The 27,019-nt window shown below is 39.0% G+C and overlaps 1 protein-coding gene across 1 annotated transcript in view; it reads right to left on the reverse strand.

Annotated features, from left to right (window-relative positions):
* The window catches only part of CCDC30 (coiled-coil domain containing 30), a 2,524,512-nt gene that overhangs the window by 1,171,126 nt on the left and 1,326,367 nt on the right, over positions 1–27,019 (reverse strand). The gene's annotated exons all lie outside the window — the stretch shown is intronic.

Raw genomic sequence — 27,019 nt, forward strand, 5'->3', positions numbered from 1 at the left:
AAGTCAGGCTGTCAGCCTGAGCCTGGGTTTGTCTGGGTGAATCATTTTCATCGAGTGAGACAGGAGATCTTGAGTTGGATCCAGAATCAATGGCTGGATTCAGAATCCATGGTTGGTGAAGGGCGGCACAATGCCAGGGCACTTCTATGGGATAGGCTTGTAAAGGCTCCGGGCCATTAGCCTAGTACACACCTATGAACCTAAGTGAGACCAGAGGAAGGGGAACCAAATCTGTCGAGGCCAATATGGTGCAATGAAGGCTACTTTGCTCTTCAACCTGGCCTATTTCTGCAGAAATTACAGGATTAATGGAGTCGGTGAAAAGGCATAAAGGAGATCGGGGGGCCAGTCATGAAGAAGAGCATCCCTCGGTGACTCCTCATTTGAGGGGATCAAGGCAAAGTAGTTGCTGCACTTGTTGTTTAGGGTAGAGGCAAAAAGACTGCAGTAAAGCTGACTCCTTTGACTGAATATTCTTTCCCTTACATTCTGATTGAGGGACCATTCGTGGGGTAAAAGAATGCACCTACTAAGCTTGTCGGCTTTCACACTGGATTCCCGGAATATGTGCTGTAATGAGAAAGCATTTGAAAGAGATCGCCCAGTGCCACACTCAGAGCTTCTTGACACATGGGGTAGGATCTGGTTCCTCCTTGTTGGATGGTATACCAGACTACAGACATGTCGTCTGATTAAACTGCAATCATTCCTAAAGGAAGAGCATCTTGGAAAGCCTGCAATGCTAACAGCACTGCTCTCATCTGTAAGACATTGATATACAAGTTGGCCTCTGTGGGGGACCGAGTGCCTTGGACTGTTTTGCCCAGAAAATGTCCCCCCCTCAGCTGGGAAGTGTTTGTGGTCACTGTGGCCTTGGACTGGAGGAGAACAACAGGTGACCTTGTAGTAACTGATCTGATTGGATCCACCATTTGAGATCTTTTTTTTTGCAAATATTTGTGACCTTTATTTGAGTCGACATTGGTTGTAGAAAGATAGACCATTGTGCCGATAAAAGTCATTGCAGGATTCTCACATATGTGGCTAACGGGACTAAGATTATAGCTGCTGCTATTTATCCTAAAATCTTAAAGTCTGAGGAACCAGTCGAGCGGAGATTTTGTTGCTGCAGATTATTCTTGTGACTTGCAACCTGTTTCCACTCTTGATGGGGGTGGGGGGGGTGAGACCATTGTTTCATTTGTGTTGAGAATTGCTCCTATAAAGTTTAAACTTTGAGTGGGTTCTGGATAGGATTTCTCGTATTTTACAGCTATCCCTAGATGCCCAAAGAAAGTTGTCTCTTGCCTTCAATAGCAGATGTCTGGTCGGGGCAGAAATGAGCCAGTCATCTAGATATGGAAACACCTGGAATCCATGCAATCTGAAGTGAGCAGCCACTACTGATATGCACTTGGTAAACACACTGGGGGCTATGGTAAGAACAAAGGGCAGTACTCTGAACTGATAATGATGGTCTCCCAGCTGGAAGCGTAAGTACCTTTTGGATTGTTTGTTCATTTTCATGTGATGATATGTATCGTGAAGGTCTATCAAGCACATCCAGTCATCCCTTTCCCAGAAATGGAAGAAAGAACTGAACAATGACTGTGAACTTGTTTTGTCGAACAGAATTGTTCAAGTTGATGAGATCCAAGATTGGTCTCCAGTCCCCTGTTTTCTTTGGCACTAAAAAGAATCTTGAGTAAGTTCCGATTCCTCTCTGGTCTGGTGGAACCCCTTGGTTGACTTGTTTTTCTAGCAGTTTTTGTAACTGAATAGCTGCTTATTCCCTCTGACTGCATGGAACATCTAGGTTTTTTTTTTTACATCAGAGAGGAGGAAGGAAAAAGGGTATGATATAACCTCTGGATACGATCCTCAGCATCCATGTATGAGTTTCTTCAGGCCAGGCTCTCCGATGCAGGGATAATCGACCCCAGACTGCCTCCAAAGGAGGGTAATCGGAACTCTATTCAGGAGTGCTGGCAGTGTCTGCCAAAGAGAGAATCTCTGGACCCTTGGTTCTGCGGGCATCCTCTGCCTCGAGGGCGGTGTCTACCATTGGAGTTCCCCCCTCTGCCCCTGGGGGAACTACCTCCACATGTGTCTTGAAAAGATCCTTGGGATTTTCTGAACCACTGCTTTGCTGATTCTGGGAGAAGGAGCTCTGCGGAGTGGAGAAATGAATGCCCACTGTAGATAGGGTCTTCCCATCTTTCTCATACCGGGACAATGCGTATTTTACTTCAGAGGTGTATAAGGACATGCCATCAAATGAAGCATTGATGAAAGTAGACTTGAAATGCTCCACAAAGTCAAACAAGCACATCCAGGCATGCCTCCAAATGACAATGCCTGAACTCGCTGCTTTACTTGTTCCTTCGGCTACATGTGAAATGAGCCTCATGGAAGAGTTAGAAACAGACTTGAAAGTAGCCAACTGGAAAGTGACTGAAGCTTGTATTTCCTCAGATACGCATTCTGAGAAGGTATCCGAAAGCTCTTTAATCAGATCCTTCTGTTATCTAGTGAAGTTTGTCAGATAGTTCAGTGACTGCAAGGAGGTTGCTTAAGCACAGGCATGCTTCCCAAACCTGTCTCCCAAGACTCCTTGTTTGGGGGATGGATAGAGGAACTTTTGTCAGCTAGTTCCTTCTTCATGGCTGCCACCACGACCATGGCATCCACAGGCACACCTGTTGTTTGTCCTCCGGAGCAGTAATAATTTTGTCTGGTCTCCAAGGAATTGACTCAGTGGTGTCAGCGGGCCTTCCATGCCCACCAAGAGATCAACTCAATGAGCTCATTGGCGAGTGAAGTCACCCAAGAGGTTGATGGGTAGGTACCAATGGAGACATCATCAGCAGGTGGCCTTGGGGACCCTTCACCCTCATCAAAGTCTGCGTCTTCTGTAATGGATTCTTCCAGGGAATCTAAGTGCTTCCTCTTGCACAACTTCTTCTTAGAGACCTCCTCAGTGGGATGCTCTGAGGAGGGATCAGAAGAATTGAGAATACCCTTCTGAGAAGCCTGGGGATTCGGTAGTCGCTATCCCTGTGGAAAAAAGGTTGAGACTCTGTACGCAGGCATGGCAGGGTAGTAGTCTAAGGATCATAGGAGGGAGGGCCCATCAGAGCTGCTGGCCATCTCCAAAACCTCAAAGGCTGACCTTCCCTGAGAGGGACAGGACTCTGGATATGAGAGGGAAAGCCTCTGGATTGTAGCCCCTCCTTGCTCCGAGGAAAGCCCTCCCGAGGCCAAAGCTGGAGCCAAACTAATCCAAACCGAAGCCCCTTGGTGTAGGGCCAGCTCTGAAAACTTTGGAGTCGATCCCAAGATTTCAGAGCTGACTAGGCAGCTACGGCTCCGAACTCAGAGCAAATGATGGATCCGATGAAAGGGTTATCTTCGGATCCAAAGCAAATGGCATCGGATGGCTCAGATGTCTGAAGCTTTGAAAGAAGTCAGAGGAGGATATAAAGAAGTGGTAGCCAATGCACGGAACTCCTGACCCAAAGAGGTAGGAGCTAAAAAAAACCCTGGCATACTCTATGCCCAGAGAATCTTTCTCACCAGTCTGTCCACATCCTTTTCGATCAAACTTCTAGAAGAGCGGGTATACATTAGAGAAGGTGACTTTGGTCTTTCCAAAAAGGGGGAAGGGACTCTAAATGGGACCAGATCAACAGAAGGGGAGTACTGAGTCACAGGTAATGCAGGAAGGCTAGGAGTTAAATCAATTTTCTGATCCAGTTTAGATTTTGTCTTGTCCTATATCGGATCCAAAAAACTGGATGGGTCCATATGTCTCTCTGTTTTTACTTTTGGATCCAAGGAGTTTGTAGGATCCGAAAGTTTAGTTCTTTTACCAGACAGGTCCGAGGGAGAGAACAGAGCCGACAGAATCCTCATTTTTGATTTTTCAGAAGTTTTTGATAAAGATGATTTTGACTTGCCCTTTTTGTGTTTATCAGAAGGGGAAGTTCCAGATAATGCCTCATTGAAAGCTGATGGAAGAAGACGTTTTAAGATCAGCTTGTTCTTGTGTTCATCCAGGGCTCTATGGTTGAATGTGTGACAAATAGAGCAATCTTCTTGGAGATGATGGTTGTCCCAAGCAATATACACAAAGTATGTGTATCAGGATAAGGCATTTTCCTCTGACATTTTTTGCATTTTTTAAAGCCAATTGGCCCTTTTTCTTTTTCTGCCACATCTAGAAGGAAAAGGGTTAAGCAAGAAAATAAAAAAAAAATAGAAAGCTTTATATATATATATATATATATATATATATATATATATATAGGAAGAAAGAAGATAAAAGGAGGGGCAATACCAACAATGGTTAAAAAAAAAAAAAAAAAAGGAATACACACTCTGTAAGGAGAAAGAATACTATTGATAGTATTCAGAGGTAGCAAAAAATCAGTCATTAGGTAAGGGATATAAGCTACTAGAAAGATAAAACAAAGATAACATAAGTAGTATTTAAAAGAAAAAAGGAAGTTTTAAATTCAGTGAAATAAATGTATAAGCTCAAGTGCAACTTGCCACCATGTCTATCGCAAATAGTGGCAAACAAGATCTGAGGTACTTAGAAAAGGAGCATTATGGGTAAGGGAGAAGCTCGAGAGTTTTTTGGTTACCACAAGCTATAGTAAAGGCTGAGTCAGATCCCAGGGATTGGATTCGAACCCATAGATTGAGGACAGAATGAAAATTGACATATATAATAGTATTTTAAAAGGAGGAGAGGAATCAATATCATGGAAAAAAGCTGTGGTGGCTATAAAACCTACACACAGTAAAACCCCATCTGATCCTGCTTCATGTACGTCCATTTCAGTTTTAAACCATGATTATAAAGTGTTTATGTCTATAATGGACAAAAGAATGGCAAAGGTGATGCCAACATTGATAGATATGGACCAATGTGGTTTTGTGGAGGGGAGGCAAACTTACAACATTAATAGAACATTGTTAATTCTGACTGAAGCAGAATGTAAGAAATATTGCTGTTATTGGTGGGTCTTGATGTAGAGAAAGCATTCAACAGAGTAAGCTGGGATTTTATGAGTAGGGCAAAGGAAGCACTTGCATTTACTGATACAATAACAACATTACTTAGAAGGATATATGAGGGATTGGAGGCAAAAACTCAAAGTGGGAGGGTTCCTCTCTGATAAGCTGTGTCTGAAAGGAGGAACCATGACTTCCAAATATGGAAAAATATCTAGATTTAGGATTTCTGCCTGTAAGTGTTTGCATAGATACTTTTACACCCCAACCGGACTTTAAAGAAGTTTTCCTCAGGTAGATGGCAAATGTTGGAGGTGCAATGGGGAATAAAGAGATGCCTGGCAGCATATGTTCTCAGAGTGAAATGGGTTGGCAGACTTTAAAAATTCCGTACAGAGTACCATCAGGAATACTCAACGAGCAAATGATTTTATTGAGCTGGGATACAGGATCTGAATTGTCTAGACATAGTAAGGCCTTGTTAAGATTAATATTAACAACTGCCAAAAACAGCAATTACTAGAAAATAGAAATCAAAATCTGAACCACCTATACTTGTAGTAGTGAATTTTGTAAAAAAAAAAAAAAAAAAAAGTTAAGCAGGATCTTTAGATAAGGGTAGGAGCAAATTACATAGGAAAAATGGAAATTGTGGGAACAATACAAGCACAAAATGTTTTGGAGGAGGAATGAGGTTTAAGAGAAGGCAGAAACTGAACATTTTATGTAATGTTGCTGTGATTACATGATATATAACAATATGTGTGGTGTATAACATTTGTAAATGTGAACTTATTAATGTGGTTTGATTACTTTCATATAAATGGAACTTTGCGTGTCACAAATGATATTTCCATAAAGTGTTTTATAAATAAATGATTAAAATAAATATGAGACCTTACACTAGCAATGGGTCTCTGTGCAAAGAATGTTAATGAATGCCACCCCCAGGAAAATTCTTAGCTCCATAAAGTTAACAGTTTGTCACTCACCATATCATGAAAAACTACAACTGTACATAGGTGCACTAAAACTGCAGAGTACTTTAGTACAGTGCTGAGTAAAAAAAAATACGATAAGCCAAAATACATTGCCTTAGCCAAAAATGATTAAGACCTTTTGATGTAATCCAAGGTATGAAATGCATCCATTTGAATACATAATTTGACCTAGTGGAATCTTGCCAACCTGACAGCCCTGAATATGATCCTCTGATGTTCCAGTCTTGTAATAACTATTTACTTAGTAACCACGCACAAAACTGGATGCACTTCAGAATGGGATGTACCAAGAACTGGCTCATTTGGAACAGCAGATTCCAACTTAATGCAAGCATTCAGGGGGTTGGTGTAAGATTTATATGTAGCAGCAGAAGCCAAATATAAAAGACAGAATAGTGTTACAGGAATCATCAGTTGGTCTGATTGTAGCTTAAAAGCACCCTTTGAACTGCCTGGATTGATGGGAAGGTGTAAATGAACTTCTATTTCTAGAGAAGGGATAATGCAACACTACTCAGACGTAACACGAAGTAAAACTTGGGCAACTTTACAAGAAATGACTGACAAAAAAATTAATTAAAGCAAAATTTAAGTGTTTAACTGCTATTACTCATAAGCCTCTCTCTTACACAAATGAGAGTCTGACAGAGTGCTCAGCTAGCCCAGTGCATGTTGGGCTTTGACAGTCAGCTCTTTGCCTTGAAACCATGCCAAAATCCCAGGATTTCTAGACAAAATGGAAACTATTCTCTCCTTCCATATTTGTTGCAATACATCACTGCCAGGCTCTGTCCCGAAGATTTGTTTGCTAACAAGGGAAAGAAGCTATGAAGAGCTTTTCCAATCGCTAATATCTCTACAGCATTTGCATGAGTGAGCTCTCTACAAGAAAGCATAAGCCCCAAAACTAGAATTCTGTGAGTGTGTATGGACTCTTTCCATATCCAGTCAGGAATATAGCTGTTGTGACCATCACCAAGAGCTGGAAATTAAAATCTCAAAAACTGTTAATTATGTTTTGAAATCTGTTCAGCAACAATACTTTTTTGGGAGAAATGTGAACAAGGTTTTTACGGTGAGGCCTCAGATATCAGTAATTCCAATCTACAATCGGTCTACAGGAAATGTCATAATGGCCATAGCCATAATGCACTCAACACCTACAGCAACTACTCAGCTTAAAATCAAGTTATTCTCCAGAATGGATATAAGGCAGAAAGAATGGATAAGATCCTGCAGAGAAACAGGAAAATGCAAACCATTTTAGGTTCATAGACTAAGCAACAACACGGACCAAACGAGCAAAATAAGTAAAATAACAGCTCTGGTGCACAAATGAATAATCCATAAAGCTTTATTCCAAACGAAAAGTGAAGCGCTTTTCGTCTACCCTGCCAATTTGGTAGACTTCATCAGACAAATCAGCTGCAGGACGTATATTTCCATTATGCTGAACTGCAGCCGTGGGTGACGCAGCTGATCAGCGCAGCAATCAGTTGGAGCTAATCAGTTTTCCAGGGCTGCGTCACCCACGGCTGCAGTTCAACGTAACGGAAATATACATCCTGCAGCTGATTTGTCTGATGAAGTCTACCAAACTGGCAGGGTAGACGAAAAGCGCTTCACGTTTCGTTTGGAATAAAGCTTTGTGGATTATTCATTTGTGCACTGGAGCCGTTATTTTATTTTGCATTTTAGGTTCATAGGTAGGTACTAGGCTATAGGCCCAATGGCCTATGTAAGCCTAGCCAACAAAGTTCCCTGGCTTACGCCACCCAAGAAAGTTATTTTCCTGTGCCCCTGTCGAGCAGAGCCACAGAAGTGATCCCAGGGGTGTATTTCCTATTTCCCATCCACTCATCAAGATTTTTCTTGAAGAATGCTAATGAAGAACTTTGCTTGACATAGATGGGTAGCTTGTTCCAGAATATGGGAAGTCTCTGGGACAGGAGTCTCTCTCTCCAGCATGTCCTGTTTATTGTGGTGACAAGGTTTAGATCCCTAGAGCGTGTAGCTCGGAGGGATTGGGATTTCTTTAGTTGTAGCATGTCCAACAGCTCAGGGTTTGACATAGCTTTATATATTAGGCAGAGATCACCTCGGAGCAGGCAATAAGCTACAAAGTAAGTTGGAGTTTTTTGAGACGGTCAGTGTAGGGCATTTGTTTCAGGCCAGTAATCCTCTTTGTGAGGTACTTCTGTGGCCTTTCCAGCTGCTGCAGATGTCTTGTGAGGTAGATTCCAAAAGGGGCGTTGTACTCTACAATGGGTCTAATGAATGTCGAGTAGAGGGGAACAATAATCTCTTTTTTCTTGGATAAGAACCCTTTTGTGATGAGGTGTGCCATGTAGAAGAATTTCCTGACTACTGTGGCAATGGGATAATCAAAGGACAGACTACTGTCCACCTGGGTACCAAGGTCTTTTATCACACATTTGGTGTTAAGTAGACTGCCGCCTATGTGGAAGTTCATGGATACAGAGTTTTTACCAAAGGGGATGACAATGCACTTTTTGGCATTGAGCTTGAGGCCATGGCTCTGACACCAGGCATCTATCTCAGTGAGGCTCTTCTGTAGGATGTCCACATCATTTGGGGACTCTACTATGGCTTCTAGTTTGCAGGCATCTGCAAACTTCGTTAGCCAAAGGTCTTCTGCATTAGCCTGCACATCAGAGAAGTAGATACCAAACAGGAGAGGTCCCAGGACTGAACCTTGTGGTACTCTACTTGTCACTGGTTTGAAGTCAGATTTGGAGTCTGCAAATTTTAAAGTGTGGGTTCTGTCAGTGAGCCAGTTGGCAACCCATCTTGTGACATAGGGATTTATACCTAGTTTAGTGAGTTTAGCTATAATTCCAGAATGGAGGATGGTGTAAAAAGCCTTGGCTAGGTAAGATAGATTGTGTGAACCAACTTACCCTCATCTACGGCTTTAGTGACTGCATCAAAGAAGTGGATCAGGTTCAGAAGGCATGATCTGCCTTTCACAAACCCGAATTGGGTGGGTTCCAGAGTTTGGAGGTTACCAATGTCTTTGTTTATGAGTTCCATGATGATACTTTCCATGGCCTTGCCGACCAGGCTCATCAGGCTAATAGTTCCCGGGATCAGTGGTGGCTCCCCCTTTGTGGGGTAGGATAACTGTTGCTGTGTGCTATTCAGTGGGCACAAAGCCTGATGTGAGACTATGACTGAATATGGTACTTAGGTGGGGAGCCAAGTTCATTCTGAAGTTCGTGTAAAACGCAGCCTGGGATGTTGTCCGGTCCCATGGATGCTGTGTGTTTGGCTTTAGAGATTCAACTTTTACCTGCGAAGTTGTGATTACAGGAACTCTGCATTCTTCCTGTATAGATATTGGCCCTTTAGGGGCTGAGTGGGGGGTAAAGTTAACACTGAACCTATCTGCCAGGATGTTGGCAATGTCAGTTGGTTCTGTAATTTTCATGCCGTTGTGTTGTAATTCAGAGCAGCTATGGATGCTGCCATTGAGATTCTTGGCATAGCTATAGAATGCTTTGTGGTTGTCCTTAGAATCAGTGGCAATTTTGTTTTTGTAGCTAGCTTTGGAGGATCTTATAAGGGATCTCAGCTTCTTACTGAGGCTGACCAGGGAGCTCCTCCACTCATGGGATTTTGCTTTCTTTTTCAACAGTTTCTTGCTTATGTTGGAAAGTTTGTTTATGGTAGGGGACCACTAGATTGGCTTCCTGTTTTTGGAGGATAGCACGATCTATGCATTTGTGTAAGTACTTATAGAGTGCATTTGTGTAGGATTCAGCAGTTGTAACTGTATTGGCCATCTGCGTGGGTGTCATGAAGTTCACCACTTCTGTCTTAAGAAGCATGAAGTTGGCTTTGGAGAAATTTTTTACCATGGTTTCCTTAATGGAGGATGGGGGCAGGAGGTGGATATCTAGGGTGATTAGCTTATGGTCAGATATGACCAACGAGGAGTTGACTTCAGGTGTGGAACACCAGTCACTCATGTTGGTAATGACTAGGTCTAGGTTATTATTGCCCCTGGTGGGGGTGTGGATAAGTTGATCCAGGGCATTGGAATTTATGAATTCCAGAAAGCATTGAGTGAAGGAGTTGGTACACGAGTAGTTTTCCCAGTTAATGGTGGGGTAGTTGAAATCGCCCTTTATTAGGGTGTTTAGTTGAACCCTAATATTTTCCAGTATATCAATAAAAGAGGAGTGGGAATCCTGGGGCAGTCAATCATCCTCCAATGAAAAGAAACTAGATTAGGAGATATAAAAAAAATAATTTCCTTCGGAAGAACACTAACGCACTGAAAAGGTGCCAATATCAGCTCAAATGGAAAACGTACGTGACATCACCATAACAATAGATACTCATAGGATAATTATTTTAGGAAGTCATTGAATGACTGAGAAGCAGCTGAAAAGAAAAGCTAGCCTTCTGGCCAATCTTTTCAACAGCTGGACACCAAGAAATGAGTAAAGTTGCAGTCTTGTATCATGTCTGACAAAAAGCACAGCTATAAAACAGTTTATGTCCTCTTTTGTTCATTTTCTGTGAATATGAAGTAGAAACAGAGTTGTTATATCAATAACTGCCCTGGACTATAATATTTAAAACTATACCAATTAATTTACCCCAATTATGTTTTCATCGTGTAAAGTGGGCTTTCTGGTTCTAAAATATTTAAGTTCTTACTTTAATTACATCAGTGGAACTGTATTTATCAAATTTAATAAACCTGTGTTTGTATCTACTGTTTGCTGAGCTGCTGTCCAATTACTTCCTGCTCCTGTATCATCTGGTGGCACCTTCTGATAATGTCATAAAGGGGGGAAACATGTTGTAGTTCAATACCTCAGGGTATTTAACTGAAGGGAGTCCTGGTGTGCCAAAGATATGTTCATAGGTGTGTACTAGGCTAATGGTCTTGGAGCTTTTACAGCCCACAGGATTACCCTGGCATTGTGCCACCCGACCTTTGTTCCCAGTGTCTCTGTCGAGTAGAGCCACTGGAGTGATCCCCGGGGTGAATTTTTTATTTTCCATCCACTCATCAAGATTTCTCTTGAAGAGGGCCAGTGAGGTGCTCTGCTTGACATGTATGGGAAGTCTTTCCATGCATGGGCAGTCTTCCAGGTTATGAACCTGTCCCTCCAGCATGTTCTGTTGATTGTGGTAATGAGGTTGAGGTCTCTGGACCGCGTGGTGTGGAAGGATTGGGATTTCTTTAGATGCAGCATTTCTAGCAGAGCTGGGTCAGACATGGCTTTGTAAGTCAAGCAGAGATCACCTCTAAGCAGGCAATATGAGACAGAGAATAATTGGAGTTTGAGTCTGTCCATATAGGACAAGTGTTCAAGGTCTAGGATCCTCTTTGTGAGGTACTTTTGCGGCCTCTCCAGTTGTTGCATGAGACCAGCGAGGTACATGCCAAATGAGGCATTGTACTCAATGATTGACCTAATGAGGGAAGAGTAGAGGGAGACAATGACCTCTTTCTTCTTGGATGCAAAACCCTTAGTAATGAGATGTGCCACATAGAAGGACTTTCTGACCACAGTGGTAATGTGGCAGTCAAAAGAGAGGTTGCTGTCAACCTGTGTTCCCAGATCTCTTATTGATGCCTTCTGTGTTCAGTGGACTACCAACGATGTGGTAATTCATGGGAACCGGGTTTTTCCCAAAGGGGATGATGACACATTTTTTGGCATTGAGCTTAAGGCCATGATTCTGATACCAGTCATTGGTCTCAATGAGGCCTTTCTGTAGGATGTCAACATCACTTGGGGAGTTAATAGCTTCCAACTTGCAATCGTCTGTGAATTTTGTCAGCCAGAGTCCCTTTGTGTTGGCCTGGACTTCAGAGAAGTAGATACCATACAGGAGAGGACCCAGGACCGAACCCTGTGGGACTCTACTCATGACTGGTCAGCAGTCTGACTTGGAGTCAGCTACTTTCACACTGTGGGTTCTGTGAGCCAGTTTGCAACCCACCTAGTGATATAGGGGTTGATGCCTAGCTTAGTGAGTTTTTCTATGATTCCTGAGTGGGGAATGGAATCAAAGGCCTTGGCCAGATCAAGGTAGGCTGTATGAACCATCTTGCCTTCATCCACAGCTCTGGTGACTGACTCAAAGAAGTTGAGCAGGCATGATCTACCCTTCACAAAACAAAACTGTGTGGGATCCAGAGTTTAGAGATTCCCTATATCCTTGTTTATTAGGTCCATGATGATGCATTCCATATCTTTGCATATCAGACTCGTCAGGCTAATGGGGCGATAGTTTCCAGGGTCTGTAGATGCTCCTCCTTTGTGGAGAGGGATGACTGTAGCAGTGCGCCATTTGGTAGGGACAAAGCCTGAGTTGTGGCTGTGATTGAACAGGGCACACGGGTGAGGTGCCAGTTCACTCTTTAGTTCATGTAGAACACAGCCAGGGATATTGTCAGGTCCCATAGAAACTGTATTCTTAGCCATGGGCAGTGCTGTTTTAACCTGTGCAGCAGTAATACTGGGTGCCTTGCAATCTACTGGTATTGTGATTGGTCCTTTGGGGGGGAGGGGGAAAGTTGGCACTGAATATGTTGGGCAGTATATTGGCAATATCTGTTGACTCAGTATAGGAGGTACCATTGTGCAGTAGCTCAGAGCAAATCTGGGTATTGCTGTGGAGATTCTTTACGTAACTATAGAAGGCTTTGTGGTTGTCTTTACCATTTGCTGCAATTCTGTTTTTATAGCTAGCTTTAGAGGATTTGATGAGGGATCTCGACTTTTTGTTGAGGCTGATAAGGGAGTTTTTCCAGTCTTGGGACTTAACCTTATTTCGCATCAGTTTCCTCCTTCTGTTGTAGAGTTTGTTTATGGCAGGGAACCACAGGATTGGCTTGCTTTTTTTTTTGAAGGAGAGCATCTTGGTTCTACTGGGTATGGCGAAATCCATGCATTTGTGTACATGTTCGTACTGTGCATTGTTGTATGATTCGGCTGTCATGCAACTATTCTCCATTTGCATGGGTGCTGTGAAGTTAACCACCTCTGTTTATAGGTGCCCAAAGTTAGCTTTTGAGAAGTTTCTCATGGTGGTTACCTTTGCGGGCGGGGGGGGGGGGTATTGGGAGGAATGTGGATTTCCAAGGTGATTAGTTTGTGGTTGGATCTAACCAGGGAGGAGTTGGCTATTGGTGTAGAGCAATGGTCGCCCACGTTAGTAATGACCAGGTCAAGGATGTTGCTACTTCCAGTGGGGGTAAGAATGAGGTGGTCCAAGGTATTGGAATTAATGAATTCCAGGAAACATTGGGCAAGTGTATTGGTACATGAGTAGTTTTCCCAGTTAATGGAGGGGTAGTTGAAGTCACCCAGTATGAGTATTAGGTTGGACCCTAATATTCTCCAGGGTGCTTAGGAACGTGGAGTGTGAGTTTTGGGACATGGTTGAGGACCTATAGCAGGCTATGACCTGAATCGCTGTCTTACCCAATGTTAGCTGCACCTGAAGTATCTCTGATACATTACGTTGGGCTACCAAGTCTGGAAGTGTGTGCATCCTTTATAAATATGGAAACACCACCGCCTTTGGAGCATCGGTCCAAGTTCTGGGGCCAAAAGGTGTGGAATGAGTTATAGCCTGGTAGTGCAGGGGTGCTTTCTACTGCTTTGAACCAGGTCTCTGTTACAGCACAAATGTCAATGTTTGCCATTTTAAGGAGTGCTTCCAGCGAGTGCATTCTGAGATTTAGACTTCTAGCGCTGAGCAGCATGACCCTCAGATTGCATTTGTTTGTAGCTGTTACAGTGGTAATTTGGTCTTTGGAACACCGCCTAAAAAGGCACTAAAGGGGTGACAAGAGCCTTGGTCAGTGTCCAGAAGCCCAGGGGTGACAGATGGAGGCCATCTCTGGTGAAGCATCAAGGTCTGTCAATCATGTTATCCCAGGCACACAGATACTGGATCCCCTTTGAAAGATACCAGAAACTTAGCAAATTGTTGAAATCAGTCATTTTCTTCTTGCACTGTGGTATCATTCTGTGTGATGGTAGGATGCTGCTCAGGGCTAGGGTCATACCCTGGGCTACATAATCCGAGAGCTCCTCCATGTCTCTTTTCATGCAGTCCAGGGAGGTGCATCTCAGGCAGGGTTGCCAGACGTCCCTATTTGAGCGGGAATGTCCCGGGATCAGCAGCCCAGTCCCAGAGTCCCATACTGCCGGTTTAAATCCCGGTGAAACAGCCCTCTGATTTTTTTTTGATTGGCTCATATACCGGCATACGGGCCAATCAAAAATCGCTAAACACGGAGCTGCTTGTGTTTAATGCGGAACATCAGGCAGTTCCGCATTAAACACAGCTCCGTTTATCGAATGGCTCGTATACCGGCATACAGGCCAATCAAAAATTGGTATACATGGAGCTACTTGTGTTTAATGCGGAACTGCTTGATTTTCCATATTAAACAGAAGTAGCTCCGTGTTTAAAGACCTTAAGACTTTTTTTTTTTTTTTTGGGTCCTCACTTTGTCCCTACCCGGCCAGTCAGAAATCTGGCAACCCTGGTCTCAGGTCATTCACACACACATGTACAATGACAGAGTCATATTTGCATCTGTTGTTGAGGGACCTGAGTGCATGCATTATGTGGCAGATCCTGGCACCTGACAGGCAGCTTACTGTTATTTTCTCCTTATTCAACCTAGTGAGTGGGACATCAGTGTGCCTCACTATCAAGTCACCTATGACTAGTATGTTGGGCATGCTGTTTTGCCTTAGGGGCTTTGTTTGAGTGGCACACTGTTTAGAAGAGTTATGTGTCTTGTGATTAGTGTTGTGTTGTGGTGGTCGAGTGCGTTTCGGCCTTGGACGTTTCTGCTGTTTGGGTAGATTTTTATTGACAGTCTCCGCGAAGGAGGGTGTATGGTTTATTATTGACAGCCTCCACGAAGGTGGACATGTGGTTACATGTAATGAAATTATGCAATGTTCTATGTTAATGAAAGCCATTACCTGTTCTGAGCAGAGCCTGAACGTATCAGAGGACTTGGTGGGGCTACTGATTCTGGATGAAGTTCCCCCTCACAGCAGCTCAACCTGTATATCAGATCTAGTACCGCCAGTGGTCTGGCATACAGGTGGAGCTGCACAACCATGGGACTTTTCCAGTTCAGGAAATAAACCTGTAGAACAGCTTGACCATCATACCTGCATTCTTCCCATCTAGATAAGGCTGGACAAGCAGTGTGACTATTCCACCAAGAAATTAAATCTCTTATTAAAGACAGCATACAGTGAGCTTGCCCACAGGAGTATGGGGGAATGGAGTGGCTATATCAAACTACACATGTAAGCACTCCCCCATCCCCACTCCCAAACTCATGATACTTGCAGTACCACTCCATCTGTATGCTAAACTTTGTAAGTGCAGGTATGTGGCTTCCCGCCAGGTAATGCCTGCAATACCTTGGACTGCATACAGGTGGAACGTTTGCCTTGCTTTGAAGACCACTAAGTTCAATTCACAGTTTACATTCCACCACTAATCCAATCACTGCATACCAGAAATAACAAGCTTATTACAAGCTGTCACATACCCTTAATGTTTTTTTCCCTAAAGGTGGTCATCCCATGATAGACAGCTACCTATTACAGGGTTGTTACTTGTGTTATTGCACTATATACTAATACATTTAGTTTTGTCCTGCTCCATTTGCCTTGTTACATTTGAATATATATATATATATATATATATATATATATATATATATATATATATATATACACTCAGTTATTTAATGATTTATTGTCTGTTTGCCTGACTGGCTGTGCTGCAGTCTGTGCCACTTTATGTTTTGAAGTCTGATACAGGCTGCAGAATACATTCCTATCCATTGCTACTTTGCTCACTATATAGATATTGTATCATCACAATACTGGACTACATGACTTAGAATAAGGAAGTACATGGACAGCTGTTTAGTATACAGGAAATACAAAACAGATTTGTTAAACTTAATACAGTTTCAATGTAGAAATGGAAGTAAAAACTATATGATTTAGAATCAGAAAGCCCACTTTATATTAGCTGAGCTTAAGTACTGCAAAAATGAAACCAAGAATACTTTTGTACATGATCTTTAAAGGAAGGTTAATGGAGCCAAAGAAGTCTAAAAAAAAGAAAAAAAAAATGTCCCAGTGAGTGAAGAGGTAAATATCGGTCTGTCGTCTTAATATTCACACTACTTAAGTCTGACATTTAACCATCTTTACACTACAGATTATCTGCATTCCATCCTACCTATGCCCTTAGATCCGATATACTCAGAACAGGTAATGGGTTTCATTACAGTTGTGTAAGTAAACTTACCATAACAAAATATGTTCTAATAGATCACTGATGCAGTAGCCTAAACTATTTTGGTCCTATCCCAGTGACAGGCCAGCTTTCAAATCTTAAGGGCACCTTCCACAAGATCTGTTAGAAGCTCAAGGATGCTCCAATTAAAAAAACAAAAACAAAACACAACACCAAAATTCCCAGAGCTTTTTTTGCCTATAAAAAAGAAGCAACAGCCCTGAAAGGGCAATGCTAGGAAACAAATCCAGTGATATACAATGGTCTATACATCGACACCCTAGCAATATAAAAGGAAAATAGCCAAAATAAAGGGGCTGGAGGGAGAGGCAGCTATGGCAACAGTGATATATTAGAACATCTATTGTTATGGTAAGTTTGCTTACACAGCTGCACATTTACATCTCTGATGCAGTAGCCTAAGCTATTTGGGTAGAGTACCATAGCTTAGGAAAATTAAACCCATAATCTCAGAGCCCACGGAGACTGGTCCTAGCACATACTGTTCTAGACATAAAAAAGGAATCTTGCTTTGTATAAGTATGTACAAAGAAACAAGTTGCTGCCTCTAGAATACTTCTACAGTCCATATCCCTTTTCATAAAGCCACCAAAGAAGTCAAAGCCATGTGAAATGGGCTGTAATTCTGCCTGGAAGTAGCTTATTATGGTAAGTACAACAAAAACAAATATCATATGACAACCATCTGCAAACAGTCTGCTTTGACTAGGTTGTCCTTTCTTCTTAATTTCATAGGACAGAAACAGCTGATCTTTCTTCTTAATTTCACAGGACAGAAACAGCTGATCAGCTTTCTTGAAGGCTTGAGTTTTGTCAAGGTGGACATCCAGAATATGAAGAATCTTTAACCCTTGTTCTTGGGTTCAGGAAAGAAGATAGGGAGATTAACAGTTTGGTTTAAGATAAACTCTAAGACAATGTTAAGCATAAAAGAAGGGTCAGTTCTCAAAGAAACCCTGTCCTTGTGTAATAAGGTAGGACTGATTCACCACAAGTCCTAACTCAGATTCTCTCCTAAAGGAAGTCAGAGCAATGCATAAGACTATCATGTTAAGAACTTTAATTCAATTAAATGAACTGGTTCAAATAGAAAAAGAGTAAGTTTTTCAAGCACAGAGTTTAAATCCCGAGGAGGAACCACCTATTTTCTGGGTAGACAGATATGCAACAACCTTTTCAAAAAATGATTACCTTGAGGATGGTTAGAAAGAGAGGGGGATCTGAGAGTAGACAAGCAGAAAAGTCAGACAAATTAACCTTGACAGAGAAATAAAGGCCAGACAGCAGTAACCTGCAAAAATAATCAAGAACCAGAGGCAGCTGGGTGTGAAGAGGATCCTTACTCTTGGATTGGCATCAACTAGAAAAACTTTCAACTTGTATATATATGATTTTGTTGTAGCAGCTTTTTTTACCTCCTTTATTGCATACTGCCCATCTTCAGAAAAAAGTGCCTAAAAGGTACCAAGATTCTATCATCCAGTAGTTAGCTGAAGAGTTTTCAGGTCGTGGTGCATCAAACAACGCTGGTTTTATGTGAGCAAATCCAGTCTGTAGGGAAGACTGTGGTAACTGTCCTTGGCTAGATTGACAAGAAGGGAAAACCAATTGTTGCCTGGACCAAAAGGGAGTCACCACCACAATTTCTGGGGAGTCCTTCTAGATCTTCAGAAGAACTCTGGATATCAGTGTAAAATATGGGAAAGCATACAAGAACATTCTTATCAATGGGAATGAGAAGACATATGTCTTCCAGGCCTGTTTGCAAGAAAGCATGGAGCAGAATTTCTTTGGCTGCCTGTTCTGAGTAGAGGCAACCAATCTACTTGAGGTACTCCCCATAGTTGGATCAATTCTAGGAAGCCCCCAGAGTGAAGTTTTCATTCATGGGGGTTTGCCCTGATCCTGCTTAGCTTATCTGCAATCTGGTTTTGCAATGATGGAATGTAGGAAGTCTAGAGTCAAAATGAGCTGAATTACCATCTCCCAGACTATCTTAGCAAGTTTCTAAAGAGGATATGATTGTGTACTCCCATTTTACTTTTGCACCACATCACTATAGTGTTGTGTAAATTTGCATAAGTCCAGGGGACCACAGATGATTTGAGGTTTTCAATGCGTTGTTCACTGCCTACAACTCGCTGATATTTATAAGCTTCTGCCAATTGTGAGTTTTCCATACAGGTTGCACTTTCTGTGCTTTGGAAACCACTCCACAAGCCAGGTCAGATGCAGCTGTAGTGACAGACAGGATTGGTGTTGGAAGGGAGACCTGGATTGTGAATGATCTCATCTGCCCATCAGAAATTTTTCCTTCTTACAAATATCAGAACAGAGATTTGAAAAGAAAAAGGGTGAAGATGCTGTGTTCACATTGACCTGAGTTACCACTGGATTTTTCTCATGCGAAGTTTGTCCAGGGGAAGATCAAGAATCAGCCATGCCATGCACCCGCAAATCTTGGAAACATTCTTAACAGATTCATGTTTTTTGTTGGAAAAACTCAGGAAGAACTATTGAAATGGCTTTGGGGGAAGAAAGGCTCTTCATACAGTAGGATCTAGCAGACATCCCATAAATATAATCCTGTGAAAATGCATGAGAGAAAATTAATGAAAGCTGCTTTGAAATCCCAGAACGACTAAAAGATTCTGAATATCTGCTAAAGCCTCTTGACAGATGAAAAAGTCTGCAAAGATAAGTCAATCATCCAAATATGGAAAGATGTGAATGTGAAATCTACAATAAAAAAAAATACTGTAGCCAGACACTTTGTGAACACCCCTGGAGTAGTGTAAAGTTCAAAGGATAAGACGGATAACTGATAACTTAAGCTAGACAGAGAAAATCTTTAAAAAACATCCAAACTGCTTGCAAGTAGAAATTTGATAATAAGCATTCTTTAAGTCTAATTTTACCATGAAAGCTTAAAAAAAAAAAAAAAAAAGGTGAAGAAATAAAAAGTGATTGAAGGGAAAGCATTTTGAACTTTGGAATCATGACAAAAAAATTTAGAAAGGAAAGGTCCATCCAGCACAGGCCTTAAGAATTCTTCCCTCGTTACCCTAAAAATCTTTGAATATGAAAGAGGCTCTCAACTAGAAGAAACTTGCAGTTTCTTTCATAGTTTAAGTCACAGCATCTTAAATACCTGTCTCTGAATTTTTTTCTGCAGACAGTGAAGGGACAATGACTGATCATATACCTATGAAGAACATCTAATCTTTAAAATATTACACTGCAATCATTAATAATTTCAGATCCTGTACTGTACAAACACAGGGGAAAGTCTGATTCATCTTGATAAAATTATTTATCTTCTCTCTCTCATCTCCCGCTCTCCTTCTTCCTTTCACTGCTGTCATTTATCACAATTTTTAGTGCTTTAATATTACTTCCGTATCATGTGATACACTTTATTTTATTTTACATTTGTTAACCGGGAAATTCCAACTGGACCAGGTCCATTAACAGTGGAGTTCTGGGGAGAAAAGCTCTGAAACATTGTTACAAAAAAAAAAGAAAGAGAAGCAAATTTATACAGTGTTATACAAAGGTCATTTAAATACTACAACATGGAGTTAGACATTTTGCCAGACAAACACTGAAATATATATAAAATAAATTGGAAAAAGACATTTTCCAGAAGAAACAGTCAGGAATTCCATTTAATGTGCAGGTGTATAATGACTGTGACAAAAAAGAGGAGCAATCGCCCGCTATGAGAAGTAGCAACTAACAGCCAGAGTTATTGGCTGGGTTTAATACTGGAGAGGGTTAAAGTGAGTAACTTGGAAGTTGAAAAAAGAAGGGGGGAGATGAGAGAATAAAGGTTAAGTGACACAAGGACATAACCAGGTGTTTAGTAGATGTGATTTGAGGGAATTTTTGAATTGTGGGGTGGTAGAGGCAGTGGTCAGAGAATGGGGGAGGGAATTCCATTTTTTAGCAACAGTGTGGGAAAACAGCGCTTTGCCTGCAGTATTGTTTGCCCTGGAGATGCAGAGGAGAGATTTGTCACTAGATCGGAGATGTCGATTTGCAGTGTAATGGGTAAGAATACTAGATATAGATTTTTTTTTTCAGGGTACTTAAGGATGTTATATGCAGTAACTAGCTGGTGGTAGTTAAGTAGTTGTGGTAACTCTAGCCATTTTAGTTCTTTTATTGCAACACAGTGATGTGTTCTGTAACTGGAGTTTGTAGCAAACTTGGCTATCTTATTGTAACAGGATTCTACCTTGTTTAGGTCAGTTTTTCTAATATGGGTGAAAATAGGTGCTGCATACAGTAGTGTGGACAGAAGGTGACTCTAGACAAGGATGACTCTTGCTTGGTGTGAGAGAAAGTTGTTTTGCCTATATAGTGCACCCATTTTTTTGTGAACCAATTTGATCGTTTGTGAGATGTGAATATCAAAGTGAAGACTGTTGTCAATTTCAATACCAAGAAGTTTGGTGTGGTTAGAAGAGGAGATGGTAGTGTCGTTTTTAGAGGTGATGGAAAAGGAGAGGAGAGCTTTTATTTGTTAGGGGAAAATAGTAGTAGTTTTGTCTTATTGGGGGTTAGAATTAGTTGGATACCTGAAATCCATTTTTCTACAGAGTTAAAGGTTTCCTGGGTAAGTTTCTGTAGAATGGTGGAAGATGAGGCAGTGCAGATCAGGGGTGAATCATCTACATATTGAATAAGTGTGCCATGCTGGATAGAGCTATTCAGGTTGTTTGTGAAAAAAAGAAAAGAGAAGTGGGCCCAGTATAGAGCCTTGTGGGACTCCTACGGTAGTTGGAAGTTGGGGGGATAGTGCTCCTTGCCATTGGGCAGATTGTTGCCTGTCAGATAGATAGCTTCTGAACCAGGCTATGGTATATGGGGTGAAAGATAGTGAAGCTAGAGAATCTAGCAGAATGGAGTGAGAGACCATGTCAAATGCCTTTGAGAGGTCCAAAAAATGTCTGATGTATATTTGTTGCCATTTCTGTGAAGGTTAACTAGATTAGAGAATGAAAGAAGAGCAGTGGTTGTGCTGTGATAAGGGTGGAAGCCATGTTGTGTGGTAGGAACAGATGTGTGTTCAGGAATTTCATGACTTGCAAATGGATGCATTTCTCTAGAATTTAGATAGGGGGCATAAAATGGCAATGGGTCAGTACTTTGAGAATTCATAGGACTTACCCCCTTTATGAAGAGGAATAATATAAGATACTTTCCAGAGATACACCAGTGAGAAAATACAACCCATTGTCAAAGACATGCTTTCCAGGTTTAAGCATTTTAAGAGACAACATTCACAGTATTTGCTGATGGCATATATATAAACTTAATTTTTCCCAATACTGATATTCCCAAAATTCTCAATTTCATTAGCTTAGTCTCTAAATTTCTAAATTATTAACTAAATTTAAATTAAAAATCTATATTTCCCTTAAATCCTTGATATAACTTTATCAATCTTGCATTTGTTAAATGGTATCCAAATTTATTAATCATGTAAATATTTAGATATACAACATAACCAAAATGCATCTTTACATTTCAGGTCAAATATCTACAAGATTTGTATAAATATACAAAATAATTTAGAAATAACTTGAAGTTTTCACTTTTATCTAAAGTTGCGATATTTAAAATGAATCTATTTCTTAAAATGTGTCCCTTTTTAACTTCATCTTTTCAATTCATACCTGAATATTGTTTTATAATATTTCCTCCTAAATTTGAATTTTTTTGGAACACTAATACCATAAGACTTGGCTATACAAAATTAACTGAAGCAAAGTACAACAGGGGTTTAGCACTTCTTGATTCATTCTAGTACTAGATTTTTACTATACTATTTAATAACCAGCGTATGTAGATTGATGAGAATCATTTAGCTTGACCTTGCAAAAATGACCTGATTCCAAATAGAAGTCTGGACTAAGTGTGTAATCAATAATTGTAACTGTAATTACATTGCTCTTCCTTTTCTCGATGATTTGAACTTAAAAAAAAAACATTTTTTTGGTCATCCTAATTTTACTATTCCAAAAATTAATAAAATCCCTAAATTTACTAGACACAATGAAATTATTTCTATGCATTTATAAAATTCCTAACTTAAAAATGAATAAAATATTACACTTCTCAATTTTCCCACTTTTAAAATAAAACAATTTGGAATGTTCTATCAACGTACATTCTTTGAAAACAAATAGAAATAAATTGCCCAATCTAAAGGTTACATGCCTATTCTACATCAAAGTTTGGCATTTTACATCTAAATACAAGCCCAACAATGAGCTACATGTTGAAATCTCGGTTTTAGAAAATATACATTTAGTTTTAAAATGAAAAAAAAAATCTTCAAAGCTTGCAAACTTATTTTTGTCATATAAATTTAAAACCATATCAAATTTCTAATATTTGATCTGAATGTGATTAACTGTTTTACTGCCTCTACTTGTGATAACTTTTGATCTATCAAAACTATAAATGTATTCCACTTTTTGATCTATCAAAACTATAAATGGAGTCTACTCAAAAAGCTTCTATATAGTCAATTCATGATTATCAATATCTCCTATTTAACTCTTGTGAAACTAACTCATATTTATCTTTTTTTTTTACTGAACAAATTTTTACTGATTTTCAGAATCATAAGCATATATACAGTATGTATATCAAAGAAAAACTTACATCATAGTCAAAGCTTATAGGATGTCTATACTTGAAAAAGTTTATTTTCTTTAATGTATCTTTGAATAAGATCATAATTAATTACAGTCTTCTGTTTCCAGCACTTTATTTACTTTCTGACAGGCAATGTTTAAGGAAATAGGCCGTTCTGTTCTTTCCATGATAGTTTTCAATTCCAACTGCAAGACTGATAAAACCATGTTCTTGAAATGTTTAAACTTGGGACGAGTTATGGCTTTCCAGTTCTGTGTAATATTTTTCCTTGCAATAGCAAGAGGAGTCCAGAAAATTACATATTTTTGCCTTGAAACACAAGATGGCACAGGTGGATTCAACAAAACTAGAGATTTTGTAAGTTGGAAATTATCAGTGAAAAGTGCCTGTAACAAACAGTTAATACTTTCCCAATATTGTTTAAGTAAATGGCATTCATAGAACATGTGTTGCTAATTGGCTGATTGTGATTTACACTTCCAGCATCTATTTTCTTTATTATATATTAGTTCTAATTTGTGTGGTGCTAAGTATGTTCTGTGTATAAACTGCCATATGAAAGTTGCCAGTATAGTGATAAAGATGTTAGTTTTGGAGATGTCAGAATTAGTTTTTTATCTCTACCATCTGCCATTTTACCATTAACTGTTTCATAGTATTTTCATATATTTTGCTTATTATGAACTCTTGTTTCTTTAACTAATTTGTACAATACTGATAAAATTCCTTTCGCATTTGTGGGAGGAAATTCCACCAGCATTAGTAAACTTTCTATGAACTTAGGAACATTTTCCCTAACAGACTTCTGTATTATTGCCTGTTGGTTTAAAACTGTTTGTCTTAATCCCTGTGGTGTGAACCACATGTTATTTTCAAGGTTGAACTCACTAATAATTTGCTCTGTCATTAGTACTTTATTAGTTTATCAACTGATGCCTGTAAATTAGACCATTCTTACCAAGTGTTTTAACTGATACTGAGTCCTGAGTTATATTATTATTTTGTGTATATGCTACTGGGAATAAGAAAAAATGACCATGCCTTTATATCTAGATTTTTGTTTACAAAGTGCATAAAAGACTTTAGGGTATTGGTGATGTATTTAGAATTTATATTTTTGTGTTTCCCTGTTGCCATATATTCCTTCAATAACCAAAGTAAGCTATTCAGTACAATTTCCATATGTTTATTTATTTTATCACGAGTGGTTTTTAACCAGATTTTTTTCATGTACTAGTTTCCGTTTGGAAATATATTCTTTGTTTAGCCATAGATAAACTGTTTTTAAAGCAGACAAAATCTGGTAAGCCTATTCCCACCTCTTCTCATCTGTCAAAATGATGTCTTAGGGCAACTGTGTTTTTTTAGGGTACCATAAGAATTTTATTAATCCTTCAGATTGTTTTAAATATGATTTAGGTGGAGGTAGCGAGCATGCTTGTATAAAATACAGAATTTTCAGGAATATAATCATTTTAATTGTATATAATCTTTCCTCCATGGTAAAAAAAAATAGCTTATTCCATTTTTGTATGTATTCTTTGATATTATCCAAAATCTCTTTATAGTTTATTTGCACTGTTGTATCTATGTCATTTGTAATGCTAACTCCTAAGTATTTGTATCATTACTAGATAGATACTTATATTTTTTATTTAATGCTTCTTTGTTCATATTTACTAATAACATATTGGTTTTATTTTCATTACATGATCATCCAGAAATCTTATTAAACTGTTTTGTTGCTTTCCATACTTCTTTTAGTGTGTTATTACTTTATTTTAAAGTCAATAAAATGTTAAATGCAAATACCTGAATCTAACTCAAGGTCAGTATCTAGTTGAATTCCTTGAATATTTGGGCTTGCACTTATGAAATTTGGGAATGGTTCTATTACTAATGCGAATAACAAAGGAGAACGTGGACAACCCTGTTTTGTACCTTTTGTAATGGTAATAGGCTCTGACAAACAGGATCCTATTTTTATGTACTCCAAAGATTTATCATAAAGAAACCTTATTAGTGCGGTAAAATATTTCGAAAATCCATACTCCACCAGTGCAAGCCAAAGGTAAACCCAATTCACGGAATCAAATGTACTGTTAATATCTAACCTAATGACATTCATTTTATTTTTTGTTTTGTTTATGAAATCAATAAGGGACAAAATTATCTTTATATTGTCATATGTATTTCTGTTTTTAATGAATCCTGTTTGATTGTTCTCTATCAATAATGGCAATATTTGTTTTATTCTCTTTGCATGAACTGTCATAAATATTTTATAATCTAGATTTAATAAACGTATGGGTCTATATTAGGTAGACTCGCATCAAGTTTTTTATCTTGTTTTCAAAACTGGTGATACTTGAGTGTATTTTCAAGAAGGAAGGCATTTATTACCTTATTTAACTGATGTGAAAACACTTAATTATTTTAATGTATTATTAGATAGTAGTTTAAACATCTCTGGTATATTATCATTACCTGGGGCTTTAATTTTAGTTCCTTGATTTGCACTTAAATTTCTGTCATAATTATATCTTTATTATTTTTCTGTGTTCATCTGATAGTCTTAGTCTTATATTTTCCTTAAGGAATTTTCTAAGTGCTTCACTTGATTCTACTTTATTTTCTTGACTACTGAGTTTATTAAAATAAACTCTAAAGGCTTCTGGAATTCCCTCCAAATCGGATACTTTTCTTTTTTTGTCTGTATTGTACATTTCTTTTATCTGATTTGCCTTTATCATTCTTTTTCATCCTGTTAGCTATTCTCCTTTGATTTGTTGGATTCATAGAGTAAACACAGTTTGAGCTTCTCTAGATTAATCACTGTTTTATGGTTCAATATCTCTAAATATTTTTTGTTGAGGTCTTCTAATTCTTTTTCAGAAGCTAAGTTACCTTTATGAAGTTACCTTTATGAATATCTAATTTAATTTTATCTATTTTAGTTTGTAGTTAGTTCTGCCAGTTCTTTATTCTAATGCTTTTGTTTTTATACCAGGCTACCATCTTCCCATATAAATATGTTTTATATATATATATATATATATATATATATATATATATATATATGTATATATATATATATATATATATATATATATATATATGTGTGTGTGTGTGTGTGTGTGTGTGCCTGCTACCTCATCTCTGAGGTTTAAATCTAGAAATATTTGCATCTCTGCAGTATAGTATTGTAAAAACTCTAAGGTTTGCTATATACGCTGGAATTATTATAATTGCAAGTTTTCTCTTAAAGTTAAAATCTATTTCAAATGTTATTGCATTATGGTCTGAGATGGGGCAGGTTATTGTTTTGAGTTTGCTTATATTTGTGGTAAGATCTTTTGTTATATACACATCTACTCTGGAAAAGGTGTTATGTCTATCTGAGTAATGTGTGAATATCAATGAATCTTGTTCAGCATATGTGTTAATGTCCATTAAGTTATACAAGTCAGTAAACTCTAGGTAATTTTGATAGTGGAGATTTCTTGCATGTGTTTTTAGCATCTGTGTCCTGTTCTTTCATTATACAATTAAACAATTGCCTGCAATTAGTGTATTACCTTTGGAATGTTGTATTATGCTCTTTAAATGTTGTTTGGCCACCCTGACACCCAGCCTTGGTATCCAATAGTTGTTTACCAGGGTATAAGCCAAACCATTTATTAATACTCCTGAGTTATCACTGACTGTATTTACGATTTTGAGCATCAAGGTAGTCTTTCCATAATATTGCTATACCTTTTTTCTTTTTATTATATTCTGAACTTGCTAGTAATTTGTAATTATGCATATTAATCTTATTAATATCTTGCTGTATAAGATGCATTTCTTGTAAAAATACCACTTGCGCTTTACATAGCTTAAGATATCTTTGTAATCTTCCTATTTTACAGCAGTTATTTAAGCCATTGACAGAAATGCATTTCATGGTTGGACTAATT

Source organism: Protopterus annectens, chromosome 2.part0 (assembly GCF_019279795.1).
Source record: "Protopterus annectens isolate FY-2018-M chromosome 2.part0, PAN1.0, whole genome shotgun sequence".
Taxonomy (NCBI): Eukaryota; Metazoa; Chordata; order Ceratodontiformes; family Protopteridae; genus Protopterus; species Protopterus annectens.